Genomic DNA, 10,336 nt, shown 5'->3' with positions numbered 1-10,336 from the left:
TGACTTCATCATGGGTGGGAAGGTCAAGGGAGGACTTCCCAAGGTTGTCAAACAAAGTCTTCCTCAATTGTTAGCTGATGAGAATATATGACCAAGCCCAAAGTCCATGTTACTTTAACCTGGATTTCTCAAAGACAATGCTTTAGGATGAAAAGAGAGATGATATAAAGGGTGGACCTACAGACTATAGGAGCTGGCATATTAGAGCGTCCTCACTCGCTGCAACTGAAAGCCCCCACGCTACCTCCTGCTCAGGTTGACTCTTTGGAGTCAACTGGAAAGCTGCAAGAACAATGAGAGTCCAGAGGAAGAGTGCACAAAATATTTTTACTGTTTTTCAGCAATAAAACATCTCTTCACCATCCACAAAACTTTCCCTACCAAAGGGTCTGCTTCCCTGTCTATCAACTCCCTGTGCACAACAGCAAATGATATGATTTAATCTAATGGAATCAAACAAGGTTATGAACATAAGATTTTTTTATCTTTTTTAAATCTCTTGGCCACACTGTGTGGCATGTGGGATTTTAGTTCCCCGCTGACATCAGCCTGTGGCCCCTGCATTTGCAGCTCGGAATCCTGGCCAATGGACCACCAGCAGAGTCCCACGAGCGTGAGCTCTTCCATCTGAATTTGATCTCTGCTCTTCCATTACTAGCTGTGTCACCTTGGGGAAGCCACTTCATGTTTTCACTACCAGTTTCTGAATCTGGGGATTCTCATAATACTGACCTTGGAGGCTCTGGGGAAGTTTGCACAAAATAACACATATAAAATATGTGCTGCTATGATGGGTGATCAATCCAAACTTGTCAGGATTATAAATGTATCACTTATTTTCATGAAGACCTGTTTCACCATTACACTTACTGGGCATAACCATCTCCAGTGTATTGTAATTGTGGGGTGTGCATGTGTATGTGTTATGAAGTATAGTTAACTTACAATGTTGTGTTAATATCTGCTGTACAGCAAAGTGATTCAGTTGTGTGTATATATGGATTCTCCAGGCAAGAATACTGGAGTGGGTTGCCATGTCCTCCTCCAGGGGATCTTCTCAACCCAGGGATCAGACCCAGTTCTCCTGCATTGCAGGCAGATTCTTTACCATCTGAGTCACCAGGGAAGCCCAAGAATACTGGAGTGGGTAGCCTATATCCTTTCTCCAGGGGATCTTTCTGATCCAGGAATTGAACAGGGGTCCCCTGCATTGCAGGTGGATATATATATTTCCATTCTTTTTAATATTCTTTTCCATTATGGTTTATCACAGGATATTGAATATCATTCCCTGTACTATACAGCAGGACCTTGCTGTTTACCCATTCTACATTTAATAGTTTGCATCTGCTAATCCCCAACTCCTACTCAATCCCTCTCCCAACGTCTTTCCCCCTTGTCAATCAGAAGTCTGCTCTCTATATCTGTGAGTCTGCTTCTGTTTCTTATATACTTTCATTGGTGTCATATTTTAGATTCCATATATAAGTAATATCATATGATATTTTTCTCTTTCTGACTTACTTCACTTAGTGTGATAACCTCTAGTACCATCCATGTTACTGCAAATGACATTATTTCATTCTTTTTTATAGCTGAGTAGCCACGTTTTCGGAGAAGGCAATGGCACCCCACTCCAGTACTCTTGCCTGGAAAATCCCATGGATGGAGGAGCCTGGTGGGCTGCAGTCCATGGGGTCGCACAGAGTCAGACACAACTGAAGCTACTTAGCAGCAGCAGCAGCAGTAGTTTTTTGAATTATAGTTTTGTCTGGATATATGCCTAGGAATGGGGCTTCTGAATTGTATGGTAATTCTAGTTTTAGTTTTTTGAGGAACCTCCATACTGTTTTCTATGGTGGCTGTGCCAGCTTTATGTGTGTGTATTTTTGTTTACTCAGACACATTTTCTCTTATTCTTAATACTAACTCCATCCAAGAAAAAAAAAAAAGAATATGGTCTCTGAGATCAAGGGGTTTGCAATTAAGTAATGAAAGTGTACGAAAAGTGTGCAAGTGGTAATACATTGAAAAATAGAGTTGCCAAATCTCGTACAAGACCTGTGGCTTTGGGACCACGAAGAAGGAGAATGCGAATTCTGACTGTTTGGAATGACTATGATATGCTATACCATAGAAGGTTGAATATTTTATTTTCGGCCTAAAATAAGGGTTTGAATAAAAATTAGCAGTGAAAAGTAAAAAATAGATGTCCTAAAAATTAAAAAGTTGAAAATAGATGCAACTGGGAGGTTCAAGGGATGCAGGGAATAAATAGAAAAAAACTGACAGATGAGCAGAATTTTAAAGCCCAGGAAATAGGGGAAACAGTGCTGGGCAGAGTTCCTTGGGGGATCAGAGAAGGAGTGGAACTGGTAGAAGATGGACCTGCTTTGGAACATTTTGCGTTGAGACAGAGAAAGGATGTCCAGATGAGACTATCTCCCTGTGAGGGCAACTTGCTCCTCAGGAGTCAGATGTAGATTTCAGAGCCATTTTTCATGGATGTGATCACTTAAACTTAAGCAATCACTTTGCTAGAGAGAAAAAAATCAAGAATTTAAGAACAATTAGAAGAAATCTGTGAGAAGTGGCTACCCCTTTGGGACTCACAGAGATCCAGTATTAAAGTGTTGGGGGGGATGTGTAATTTCCTTGGTTCTGTCTCGTCGCAGCAAAAATTTGAAGTGATGGACAGACCAGTGTTATAGCTCAGTTTTATTAGGAAAAACAAAGGATAGTACACCCTCGAGGAGTGAGCGAAGACCAACCCAAAACATGAGAAGAGAAGAGAATCCCGCGGCTCAATTTTGGCTCCTCTTTTTATGTTTTTTTCTCCTCCCCCTATGCCTGCCCTATGCAAATTGGGCTAGCCAGGAGGGCTGCTTGTTTTACCTGAGGTCCTCACTCCAGTCCTTGGACCTTCCTTTGTTCTATTTTTGTGGACTTTTCCTTTCTTTGTCTTTTAGCCACTGCCAGTTTCGACTTCTTTTTCCTATTCTACCTACCTAACATTCCCCACTCAAGGGATGGGAGGCCCAACCGAATTGGCTACTTCCTGCTGAACTGGGACAGCAAGGGGCATTGCTAGTCTCAATGAGTCCTTATAGTGGTGTCCTTACAGTGGTGTCCATCTAAGGGTGAGTGATATTTTCTGTGGTCAGCTGTAGCTTTATATATCCTTGTTGAACTGGCACTGCATGTTGTAGCTTGTTGACCTGGGCAGAGACAAAATAGGTTAGACAATTGATAATACCTGGAGCAATCATAAGCAGCATCAATATGGTGATAACAGGGATTAGTAGGGGCATTAGCCAACTCCAAATTGCCCATAGCCAGGAGAAGGATCCCCCAAAGACAGACTGCAGCTACCCTGAGAACTTTCCAGCTCATTCTTTGAGATCCAGTAGGATCTGAGTGTTTTTCTTGAGGACTATGTGGGCCTTCTCCCCTAAATGAATGGTGGCATGTCAGGAGTTAACCAACTTCCATTGGAGATTCCCAGGCAGAGAAAGGAGTTCCTCCTTTTGGAACCATCCCTTATTATCTTCTTGAAAGCCCTCACTCTTAGCTTTAAGAGTCTCACCTTCGGTAAATGGAGGAGTTTCTGGCAAATTAGTCTGTGGAACTAAGGTGGCAACCCCTATTAGGTGATTATTCTGTAATGCTGCTCTCTTAGCTGCCACTGCTTGGTTCCCTCGTGCCATTTCCATGCTCCCTTTTTGGTGTTCTTTACAACGGGAGATTGAAACCTCAGTGGCAGATGAATTGCCTCCAAGAGCCTAAGGATTTGATCACCATATATGATTGGGGGCCCTTGGGTGGTCAATGGCCTCTTTCTTTCTAAATAGCAGCATGTGCATGTAGCACCAGAAAGGCATACTTGGAGTCTGTGTAAATGGCTACTCTTTTTCCTTTTCCCAGGTCTAGAGCTTGAGTCAGGACTATGAGTTCAGCCAATTTCAGCCAATTGGGCTGAAGTACCTGGTGGTAAAGGTTTAGCCTGTATGGTCTCAGAATTGGAGACTACTGCGTATCCAGGTCTTCTTTTTCCATCCAAGACAAAGCTGCTTCCATCAGTGTACCAGATTCCTTCAGGACTGGTCAAAAGATCTTCTGACAATCCTTCTCAGGTTTTGTCCAATGGTCCAAAGTTTCTAGCCAAGAGTGAAAGGGGAGAGAGCCCTCAGGTGTAGGCAAGTGGGTAGCTGGGTTAAGAACCTCACAAGGAGATGTAGTCAGGCCTGGATTATCCATCAGCACTACTTGATATCTGAGGATCCTTTGATCAGACGTCCATAAATGGCCTCTCTGATTCAGGAGTTGTTTCACTTGGTGGCTGATAAAAATAGTTTGCCCCCAAGAGAGAGTTTTAAAGCATCTTCTATCATGTCTGCAATAGCTGCAAGATTGCAAAGGCAGGGAAAGATCTCATCCCAATATGGGAGTTGGATACTATGGGACCACCAAAAACTGATGGGAAAGCATTTGTCCATCCTAGAAATGAAGAAGTGCTTGGGTGAATCTTTTCTAATTATTTTTCCTGTAGCACCCAAAATGGTACAAATTTGGGAGTAGGAGATCAGGACAGAGTAAGAAGCCCCTGTGTCAACCAAGAAATTCTCAGACCTACCTGCCACACTTAGTTGCACCTTGGCTCCAGGCCCATGATGGTTATCTGTGACAGGTGGGCTGACTGGAGCGGGTGACTTCAGTCAGTCCTATTGAACCATAGTGAGGGAAGGCTTGGTGCTTGACCTTGAGGCTCTTGGGTCCCGAGGGAGAGTGCCACCCAATGTTTCAATTGATGATATTTATAGACTTGTCACTGTTTGAACACTCTTTGGCCCAATGTCCCACCTATCTACAGATTAGGCATTTGCCTCCGGCATTGTCCTTTAAAGACTCGGGGTTTACCATAGGACTTCCTTGGATGGCGGCCAGCATCTGGGCATGGCTTGTCTCTTTCCTTTTCTCCCTTTCCTGGGTCTTGGCCTTCCTCTCCTGTTCTCTGTTATTGGAGGCTGTCTGGACCATCTCATCTAAAGAGGCAGCAGGGTCTTGCTGCTGGACCTGTTGTAACTTTATCCTGATGTCTGATGCACATTGGGACAGGAATTTGTTCTTTAAAATCACCTGTCCCTCATAGGAGTCTAAGTCCAGATTGGTAAACTTTTGGACAGCCTCTTTTAGCCTTTCCAGAAAGGCAATGGGGTTCTCATTGGGCTACTGAGTTATTGCTGAGACCAGGCACAGTCCCACAACTGATAGGCTTCCTTTTATTTTTATGGGTGGACTTCATTAGGGGTGAGTCTTTCTGAAGCTTATCCTACCCAGTACTGTTGCAACCTGAGAACCAGGCGTCCTCAGTTCAGTGTGCAGATCCCCAGGCATATTGAGTCATGACAACCTCCTGGATATTGAATCCCTGGGCAGGTCGAGGCATGTCGGCCTCCTGAGAATTGGGTCCTTCAGCACGTCGAGGCATGTCGACCTCCTAGGACCCTTGGACTGGCAAATCCCCAAGCAGGTTGAGGCGTGACAACCTTTTGAGGGCCATATCCCTAGGCATGTCGAGGCAGGTCGACCTCCTGGGACCCCTAGACTGAAGTTGGGAGTGCCCAAGGTCTCCAGTGTGACCAATGCTTGGTGGGATTAAGGGGTTATAATTGTAACTAATTGCTGGTTTGTCCACCAGGATGGGAATAGATATCATGATGTAAAGCAATCTAGACTTCCCTGGTAGCTCAGACGGTAAAGCGTCTACCTTCAATGCGGGATACCTGGGTTCAATCCCTGGGCTGGGAAGATCTCCTGGAGAAGGAAATGGCAACCCACTCCTGTAATCTTGCCTGGAAAATCCCATGGACAGTGGAACCTGGTAGGCTACAGTCCATGGGGTTACAAAGAGTCTGACACAACTGAGCGAATTCACTTTCTTTCACTTTCAAAGCAATCCAAGCCTGTGCCCTGAGACTAGGAACCTGGTGAAACAGCCATAAGCCTTATCCTCTTGTTGCTCTGAGGGAACATAAGTCACTGATTTCCTCCCCTAGTCTTCCATAAGAGCAGTTTAGGGTGTTTCCAATGGTAAACGTTTCATTGTCATAGACCCACTTTAGGTAATAACAGAAGTAATGACAAAGGAGTGGGTTATCTGGTCCTGTTAGGGACATTAAGAATATTTTAATAAGTGGGGTGGAGCTATATTGCCTACAAGGGGCAGGGTCCTGGTTGTAAGAGTTAGTAAGTAGCTTAAAGACAAGGCAACAGACCAGATGTTCCATAAAAGCAGAGTGGGGATTTGATCTGGGGGTATGTTTGTAACTTTAGGAGAAGGGTGGTAACAGTTTGGGCCCAAACGGCCTGCAGGGCTAACTCCCAAAGTGGTAAACATTATCCCTGGAAGCCCAATTGCCCTTGAAGGGATGCCACCCACAAATGGACTTCTAGCAGGCATTGTGTGCCTGTCACCTGCCCTACCGGGTTCACTGAGAAATGCTGTTGTGGCATTGGTTGTAGGAAACATGGAAGATGAGGCCTAAATATTGAGAAGGATTGGATATTATATAGTATTTCTCTCCCAAGGGCCAGCTATTTTCTGGTTGTCCCTCCAGAATATTATAGAGGCAACACTGTGGGCCTGGACAGGGCTCAGGAGAAGAGCATAAAACAGGAAGGAAGGGGGCAGGGCACAACTTTTGAAAGAATGACATAGCACAAGGGCATAACATAAACCTATTAATATCAAGTGGGGTCCAAGATGACAAGTCAAATTCAACTAAACCTTGTTCCTCAATCTGCAAGATAAACGACACACCCAGAGGCACCAGAACAGTTCCAAGTCACTGTCCAAAGACTGACGAGTGGGTGGTCCCCCAGTTGTTGGAATGATCCTCCAGCTCATTAGCATATGAAATCACCCAGCCCCTAAATAATCACATCACATTCCATGGCCACTCCCCTCTGTGATGGCCCACACTCTTGGAGTGTGCTTCTCTCTGAATCCGAACAAATCCACCTCTCTCACTGAATTTTTTTCAATGAGACATCAAGAACCTGAGCTCCATTACATCCTGAAACCAGGCATCATGGGTTTTGGCTGGGCTCAAGCCTCGGGAGAGAGGAGCTGAAGGACAGAAGGAGAAAGCAGTAAGAAAAACAAGCCAAGGAATCCCCATTATAACCTGCCAGAAAACCTGCTAAATACCTGACCTGTGCTCACAGTTTTCCTTGGCCTGATCCTTGGCACAAAGAAGACTGAGGTCAGAAGAACCCCCTGCTTGGGCAACAGCTACTAAGTAGCTCCTGCCAAAGTCCCTCAATTGCACCCACTGCTACTCGCCTGTTCATGGGGGGTTAGAGGAAACAAGAAATGAGAGACTGTAAAGGAATTAAGATTTTGTTATCCATATGTCCTTTCAGTCATAGGGGCGAGGACTTCCTACCCCAACCAGAGGTCTTCTGGAATCTGAGAATGAGTCACGTGAGCTTTCTCCCAGTCACGTGAGCTTTCTCCCAAGTTTGTTTTTGCCATCCTGGTTTCCAGCACACTGGGCTTCTTGTCACTTCCACTGTGCTGGGTTTTATTCACACTCAGCTTCTACCATGGGAGCTTTCACCAAGTTGGGCTTCTGCTGTGTTTGGCCTCGCCTCACGGGGGCTGAGCTGAGGTTGTTTGAACCAGGTTAAATCTGAGTCACAGCACCATATATGTTGGGGGTGTGTGTAATTGCCTCAGTTCTGTCTTGCTGAAGCAAAAATTTGAAGTGACAGACGGACCAGTGTTATAGCTCAGTTTTATTAGGAAAAACAAAGGATAATACACCCTTGAGGAGTGAGGGTGGGCTGACCCAAAACACACGAAGAGAAGAGAAGCCTGTGGCTCAATTTTGGTTCCTCTTTTTATATGTTTTTTCTCCTCCCCCTATGTCTGCCCTATGTAAATAGGGCTAGCCAGGAGGACTGCTTGTTTTACCTGAGGTGCTTACTCCAGTCCTTGGACCTTCCTTTGTTCTATTTTCTCAGGCTTTCCCCTTCTTTGTCTTTTAGCCACCACCGTTTTGGACTCCTTTTTCCCATTCTAACTACCTAACAATAGGAATCTTTGGGGGCCTGGGGAAAGAAGCCAAGAGTATGTGGATTTCCAGAAGCCGACGGGAGAGAGAATTTCACAGAGGCTGTGATGATGGGGAATGTCATCCTGCAGAGAGCCTGGGGAGGATGAAGACATGTGGTAATCCCAGAGAAAGTCACATCAGGGCTGCCCCGGAGTGGAACTGTAGAGAGGGAAAACTAGGAGGGAAGACAATGCAGGGAATAGTAAGCTTGAGGGACAAGGGAAGGTGTTTTATTAAGATAACAGAAGGCTGAGCCCATTTGTGGATTGATGAGAAGGAGCCAGTAAAATGGATTAAAGTTGAAGAATAAACAAAGATTAATTAATATTCCAAGGCCTCAGAGCCTTGGTTATCAACCCTTTCTGAATACTAGGCTCACCTAGGACCCTTAAAATAATGCTAATGTCTGGTCCTGATCTGCAGAGATTCTGATTAAATTGTTTTTGGATAGGACAGGCTCATCTATTATTAATTAGTTCTCCCAGGTAATTTTAATATATTTTCAGGTGAGGGAACCATCGACTTATAAGAACTGGGCACTGGATTAAGGCCACAATAGAGGGTCACTTTGGATGACAAAGGCACTCTTCTTCCTCTAATATTGGGATGGGGAATAAAGAAAAGATGAATTAAGAGCAGAAGAAAAACTACTGAAAGAACTCAAGATGCATGATTTCAGTCTAAGAAAGGAGGTGAGATGCTTCAAATAAGGGGGAAGGAGTGACATTAAGTCATAAAAGAAATTAAAATGTCCTGAACAACTACCAGGATTCCACCAGGAATAAATAAGGTAATTATCCATTTCCTGCTTCATTCTCTCCACCCTTATTTGTGAACCAACATAGAAACATGTCTGTCCTGTCATAGAAAGGCATTACTGTCTTTCTGGTTCCTCTTCAGAAAAAGAGAAGAAAAAGAAAATTTATAAACAGGAAAGATCTAGAAAAATTAAATTATAGAACCTCAGTGAATGATGGCTCAGCAGTGAAGAATCCAACTGCCAATTCAGGAGACTTGGGTTCCATCCCTGGGTCAGGAAGATCCCCTGGAGAAGGAAATGGCAGCCTACTCCAGTAATCTTACCTGGGAAACCCCATGGACAGAGGAGCCTGGCAGCCTACAGTCCATGGGGTCACAAAAGTGTTGGGCCCAACTTAGCAACTAAGCAATAACATTAATTAAGAGGGAGAACATGTAAGTTGCAGACTCAGATCTCTGTGAAATCACTTTGATTTCGTCCATGGAGGCATCTTGAGATCAATTCATTCAACTCTTCCCATGTCAATGATGAGTAAACTGAGATGCAGAGAGATTCTGTGGTTCAACCAGAACAAATAGCAAGGAAGTGCCACCAAGACCCCTTGAAATAAAATCTTCTGATTCTCAGCCTGGTGCACACCATTCCTGTACACACTCAGCCTCATGAGCTCTGTGGTTGAGTTCCAGTAAGCAAAATGGCAGTAGCTCCTCAGGGAGGATTAATAAGAAATCTGTAAATTGCTTTTAGCTCACTGTGAGGGGAAAAAAATGTTCAATTTCTTCTTTATTACTATTATTATGTGAACCAGATTGAACTGCTGCCGCTCTTAAGAGTTTCTTACGATAGTGTGAAGTTTCCCATTTTAACCCAAGCCAACGCTTTACCATCTGAGTCACCAGGGAAGCTCTATAAAGTACACAGATAACTGTAATAATTCACTTGCCACATTCAGTACATCATATGAAATACAGGCAAAGAGAAAGAGGAAAACTTGCAAGCATAGAGAAGCAGCAAGACCGAGCCTGGAAAATTATAAAAAGCAAACAAATAAAATAAACACATTCCAGGTAATTAAGAAAGAGCAGTGTGTAGTGACAAGATTGGTGTGTCTCCTGAACTGCCTAGCTGCAGTTCATGGACAGAGGCTTTCACCCCCTGAGCCTGGGTTTTATCTGGAAAGCAAGATGAATGAGCTATCTATCTGTCAGATCCTTTCTATTTTTGACTGTCTATATTCTAATTTTTGCCATAATCCTCCACAAAAGTGTTCTGAAATAGTTTAAAACAAACTACATAGACTATCTCATGGATCATGTTTCCAGTTCTTTTTAAATTATAAATAAATTTATGTCTCAACTGCAGGTTTTTTTATCTGTAAAGTAAAGGAGTCCTGGGTGGATAGTCTCCCCTCGCAGCTCTGTGCTTGCATGGCCTTTTCCCTGCTGTCGGTTAGTTG

The sequence above is a fragment of the Bos mutus genome, chromosome 1 (assembly GCF_027580195.1).
Source record: "Bos mutus isolate GX-2022 chromosome 1, NWIPB_WYAK_1.1, whole genome shotgun sequence".
Classification (NCBI taxonomy): Eukaryota; Metazoa; Chordata; class Mammalia; order Artiodactyla; family Bovidae; genus Bos; species Bos mutus.
This window is presented reverse-complemented; position numbering follows the sequence as displayed.